Below are 6,592 nucleotides of genomic sequence, written 5' to 3' on the forward strand. Positions count from 1 at the left end.
AGGTCATACATCGGCTGTGGAGAGCGTGATCACACAGTCTCCCAGAACAGCTGATGCTCTCATGCATGTTTCAGTGTTACTAGCTTCATTTACATTTACATTTAAGTCATTTAGCAGACGCTCTTATCCAGAGCGACTTACAAATTGGTGCGTTCACCTTATGACATCTAGTGGAACAGCCACTTTACAATAGTGCATCTAAATCTTTTAAGGGGGGTGAGAAGGATTACTTTATCCTATCCTAGGTATTCCTTAAAGAGGTGGGGTTTCAGGTGTCTCCGGAAGAGAGCATAGAAGTCATTTAGCTAGTCTGGTAGGCTCTTGTAATTTAGCTCGACTGGTAGGCTGGTAGGCTCACCGGGCAACTCTCAGCTGTGCTTCACTTTGTAGTCTGTAATAGTTTTCAAGCCCTGCCACATCCGACAAGTATCGGAGCCATTGTAGTACAATTCTATTTTAGTCCTGTATTGACTTTTTTCCTGTTTGATGGTTCGTCGGAGGGCATAGCGGGATTTCTTATAAGCTTCAAAAGTGGTTACTGCTTATCACAGGGTGGAATCAGTGCTCACCTAAACGCCCCACTGGTTGAGAGAAATTGTCATTGTTTTTAGGCAGAATTATGTGAGGTTTTCTGTGTTGTTGGATGTGGGTCTTGGTCAGTTTAGCTCAGAAAATGCTGCCCCAGTCAATCTGCCACCATAGACCTAATGCTATGCAGGCCGGCCTTGTGTTTCATGTTAATACTACTGCTAAACAAAACCAGACATCACTATGTCTCATGTTAATACTACTCCTAAACACAACCCACCATCACTGTGTCCCATGTTAATACTACTCCTAAACACAACCCACCATCACTGTGTCTCATGTTAATACTACTCCTATACACAACCCACCATCACTGTGTCTCATGTTAATACTACTCCTAAACACAACCCACCATCACTATGTCTCATGTTAATTCTACTCCTATACACAACCCACCATCACTGTGTCTCATGTTAATACTACTCCTAAACACAACCCACCATCACTATGTCTCATGTTAATTCTACTCCTAAACACAACCCACCATCACTGTGTCTCGTGTTAATACTACTCCTAAACACAACCCACCATCACTGTGTCTCGTGTTAATACTACTCCTAAACACAACCCACCATCACTCACCTAAACACAACCCACCATCACTGTGTCTCATGTTAATACTACTCCTAAACACAACCCACCATCACTGTGTCTCATGTTAATACTACTCCTAAACACAACCCACCATCACTGTGTCTCATGTTAATACTACTCCTAAAGCTCTTACGAAGCATCCACCTAATCATTATTACTCTCACTCTCACTTTAGGCCATTTTCAAACAAGTCTCCACAACAATCTATTACTCTCAGAGAGCCCTTAAAATAGCATGCAAAAGTATTAGATATGAAACCCCATGTACAATACTATATCAGATAAATATGCAGACATACATCTACAGAGTATACTGTACGTAACAGAAAAACAAAACAATGTCAATTCCAACAGCATCGGAATGCACATAACAGGATACAGGAGTTCTTGTTTACAAACAAATTATAAAATATACATATTTTAAGATATAGTCAAGCATACTTACAGAGTGAAGGGGAGATGTGTTGTAAGTTCACTTACTGGAAGTCTATGTAAATAGACACTGAGTGTGAGGTTTGAAGTCTGTGGTTGACAACATTGAAGCAGTCTCTCAGTCCATGTTCTGTGGTGGTTCTCTTCAGTCCAGGTTCTGTGATGGTTCTATCAGTCCAGGTTCTGTGGTGGTTGTCTTCAGTCCAGGTTCTGTGGTGGTTTTCTCCCCTGAATGGTCTGATACACAGAGGGCTGAGCATCTCTCTGAAGAGCTGTGAACGTGTCACTGGGCGAGTCCCTCACACTCTGGGAGACAGCGACACAGGAAACACAGTGTGAGCACTTTACACACTGCTGTATAGCATTCTGTGTTTCCCGTGTCACTGTCTCTCAGAGTTTGAGGGACTCGCCCAGTGACACGTTCACAGCTCTCTCACTTCTACTTTCTGTGTCTCTCTCTCACTCACCCAATCACTCACTCACACAAACAAACACAAAAACTGTATACAAAATAAACACATAAATGAATATGTTATAACATACCTACTGCCAGAGTGTCTGGTCCTCATTTTCAGTGGTGTGTGTGTCCCAGTTAGGGTCAGGATGGACACTCTGTGGAGAGAGAGCTGTGTCAAGGTACAGTGAAAAGAGTAGAAAGAGACTATTGTGACACAGTAAAAAATAAAAGCAGTAACTTATCAACAGGTAGTGTGTTGATATCATGACCATCTGTAGAGCATCTATCCACACTATCCAAATAAAGTGTGACTAAAAAACTATATCACTGTAAATCCCTTTATCACTGAGTTTCCCTTCTAAGACAGTGATAGAAGAAATCCTATTCTATACAGATGTAAACACAACCCAAGACAAACCCAAGACAAATGCAGTTACTTATCAACAGGTAGTGTGTTGATACCAAGACAAATGCCCAGAACTAAATGGAATTCAACAGTTTAGCTTTATTGAATGTAACTGTACCTGTGACAGACAGAGTGACTACAGGATCGCCAGCATATTTCCCTACGGTCTGATCTGTATCAGTCTAATCTATATTCTTCCTGTTTGGCCCTGTCCGGGGGTGTCCTCGGATGGGGCCACAGTGTCTCCTGACCCCTCCTGTCTCAGCCTTCAGTATTTATGCTTCAGTAGTTTATGTGTCGGGGGGCTAGGGTCAGTTTGTTATATCTGGAGTACTTCTCCTGTCCTATTCGGTGTCCTGTGTGAATTCAAGTGTGCTCTCTCTAATTCTCTCTTTCTCTCTTTCTTTCTCTCTCTCGGAGGACCTGAGCCCTAGGACCATACCTCAGGACTACCTGACATGATGACTCCTTGCTGTCCCCAGTCCACCTGGCCGTGCTGCTGCTCCAGTTTCACCTGATCTGCCTTATTTTTATTTGACCATGCTGGTCATTTATGAACATTTGAACATCTTGGCCATGTTCTGTTATAATCTCCACCCGGCACAGCCAGAAGAGGACTGGCCACCCCACATAGCCTGGTTCCTCTCTAGGTTTCTTCCTAGGTTTTGGCCTTTCTAGGGAGTTTTTCCTAGCCACCGTGCTTCTACACCTGCATTGCTTGCTGTTTGGGGTTTTAGGCTGGGTTTCTGTACAGCACTTTGAGATATCAGCTGATGTACGAAGGGCTATATAAATACATTTGATTTGATTTGATTTGTTATAAATCTGAACTTGTACATAGCTGAGTCACTGTCTCTCATGTCTCTGATTGTCAGAGTGTGGCCATTCTTCTTGTTGCTACGGTACGTCACACGACCTTTGTAGTCTGGGTCATCACTCAGAGTCACGGTATAAAGTTTGGTAAACCAGAAAGTTGTTGTGACTGAATAACCTCTGTGAAATGTGTAAGTTCAGGACAGCTCCACTGTTGACCCCTTCAAGGTTGAGATACTCTGAGTGGTGTATGTCACACTCCCCGTAAAACTGAAACACAATCACACATGATAGTGATTATACATTACAGACCCATTTCCTCACACTAACAGCATTTGTCCACACTTTGTTGCCGTACTCTACTTGCTGAGTGTGAATGGAAACCACAGAAAGGACCTAAGTGTTACTCAGTGAGGTGTGAAAGACAACTATTCCAGAAAAGAAGAAGCCCCTAACAGACGATGTCACTGAACACACAGAATAACATTAAGATAACATTACTAAAACATTATGAATGAGACCAGACCTGCTACAGACCAGACCCCCGACACACTTCCTGCTGATCTAGGACCAGTTTAGCCTTTTAGATCATTATTATATGGACCGGTAGGACCTGATCCTACATCAGCACTCCTTCTCTGAGACAATAAATTAATACAGGCCCTGATGTAACAACCAAAACACAGGTCAAAAATGTAAGTACAAGTAAAATTATACAGTACATAACCACAAGTATATGATTTATGACCCCCCACCAAAAAAATACATATATTTATATATATATATATATACAGTATATATATATATATATATATATTCTGAACCCACACGTTCAGAACACACACGGGACGCTCTGGCCGATGAGTCGCGTTGATCCGAACGTTCTGACCTCACAATGGCAGGCAAGCACCCAAGCTAATTAGCTAGCTTGTTAGCTACTTCCAGACACATAATAAGAAAAGACCCTACTCTGACCATTTTACTCACCCTAGCAGAGCTGATTCGGCTATTTTCATGTTATCCAGAGCGTTGGTGACTGTATCTGTGCTGCTGGCAACAATTTAATTACGCTTTTTACCAACGTTTACTGACACAGCCATATTCAAATGGTGTTGAGCGTTGGTAAATCCATCAGTTATTCTGCGCTCTGGCACACTAAGAAGAGACTATTTTGTTATGACATGTAGCTAGCTACCTAGGTAAACAATGAACCATAATCCCAACTCATGACTTTACTACCCTATATGAATCTGCAGGTCGCTAGCCAACCAGGCTAAAACTAGTGGCTCTGAGATATGAATTAAGATCATTCACATTAGTTAGCAAGCCAGCCAGCTAACATTAGCTAGCTAGCTAGCAGTACACTTTAACAACTTCTTATGGCTGGGGGGCAGTACTGAGTAGCTTGTATGGATAAGGTGCCCAGAGTAAACTGCCTGCTGCTCAGGCCCAGAAGCTAAGATATGCATAATATGTCTGTGATGTCTGTGAGTATAACAGAACTCATATGTAAGGCAAAAACCTGAGAGAAAATCCAACCAGGAAGTGGGAAATCTGAGGATTGTAGTTTTTCAACTCATTGCTTATCGAATATACAGTGTCTATGGGGTCATATTGCACTTCCTAAGACTTCCACTAGATGTCTACAGTCTTTAGAACCTTGTTTCAGGCTTCAACTATGAAGGAGGAGGGAATGAGAGCTCTTTCAATCAGGTGTCTGGCATGAGCTGGTCACATGTGCTCCTGTGAGAGCGACCTGCATTCCAATGCATTTCTGAAGACAAAGGAATTCTCCGGTTGGAACATTATTGAAGATTTATGTGAAAAATATCCTAAAGATTGATTCTATACATCGTTTGACATGTTTCAAAGGACTGTAATGGAACTTTTTTACTTTTCGTCTGGACCTAGTGACCGCGCCTCATGAATTTGGATTTGTGAACAAAATGCGCGAACAACAAGGAGGTATTTGGACATAAATGATGGACTTTATCGAACAAAACTAACATTTATTGAGGAACTGGGATTCCTGGGAGTGCATTCTGATGAAGATCATCAAAGGTAAGTGAATATTTATAATGCTATTTCTGACTTCTGTTGACTCCACAACATGGTGGATATCTGTATGGCTTGTTTTTGTGTCTGAGCGCTGTATTCAGATTATTTCATGGTGTGCTTTTTCTGTAAAGGTTTTTTGAAATCTGACACAGCGGTTGCATTACGGAGAAGTGGATCTATAATACCATGTATAACACTTGTATCTTTTATCAATGTTTATTATGAGTATTTCTGTAAAATTATGTGGTTCTCTGCAAAATCACTGGATGTTTTGTAACTACTGAACATAACGCGCCAATGTAAAATTAGATTTTTGGATATAAATATGAACTTTATCGAACAAAACATACATGTATTGTGTAACATGAAGTCCTATGAGTGTCATCTGATGAAGATCATCAAAGGTTAGTGATTAATTTTATCTCTATTTCTGCTTTTTTTGTGACTCCTCTCTTTGGCTGGAAAAATGGCTGCGTTTTTCTGTGACTAGGCCCCCACCTAATATAATCGATTGGTGTGCTTTCGTCGTAAGGCCTTTTTGAACACTGTGGTGGATTTAACAACAAGTTTATCTTTAAAATGGTGTAAAATACTTTAATGTTTGAGGAATTTTAATTATGAGATTTATGTTGTTTAATTTGAATCCTGCACTTTCACTGGCTGTTGTCATATCGATCCCGGTAGCAAATCAAAAGACTTTATGTCAAATTTAGAAACGTGTAATATTTGAAAATGTAGCTAGCTAGAATCTCTTCCCTTATACATCACGGTTGGACGCGTCTCCTGATGATTTGGTTGCCATTAGTTTGAAGATGTAATCCGGAGACTAGAATTCCATTGATTTCAAAACTCGGTCCTCCAGAAAGTGGAGAGCTAGTGTTAGCTAGCTAATAGTTAATAGTACACTTTAGTACACTAGCTAATAGTACACTAGCTAATAGTACACTTTAACTTGACATTAGGTTTACGTAGTTTTACTACGCAATAAGATTTACCTAGATTTACTGATCAGCTCAAATAGACAGAAGTCTGCTTATGGCAGACCAATCTGAACTCATCTTTCGGCATGTCCATCCCACTCATTATCTTAGCCAATCATGGCTAGCGGGAAGTTTGCTGACTTGTCCCTGGTTAAACCAACTAGGCTCGTAATTTAACAATTGTATTTGTATTTACAGATGGAATACAAGTTTGTTATTAAGGCACATGAAAGTTCACATGTTCAAGAAGGCATTTTGGCCAAAA

The sequence above is a fragment of the Oncorhynchus nerka genome, linkage group LG15, assembly GCF_034236695.1.
Source record: "Oncorhynchus nerka isolate Pitt River linkage group LG15, Oner_Uvic_2.0, whole genome shotgun sequence".
NCBI lineage: Eukaryota > Metazoa > Chordata > Actinopteri > Salmoniformes > Salmonidae > Oncorhynchus > Oncorhynchus nerka.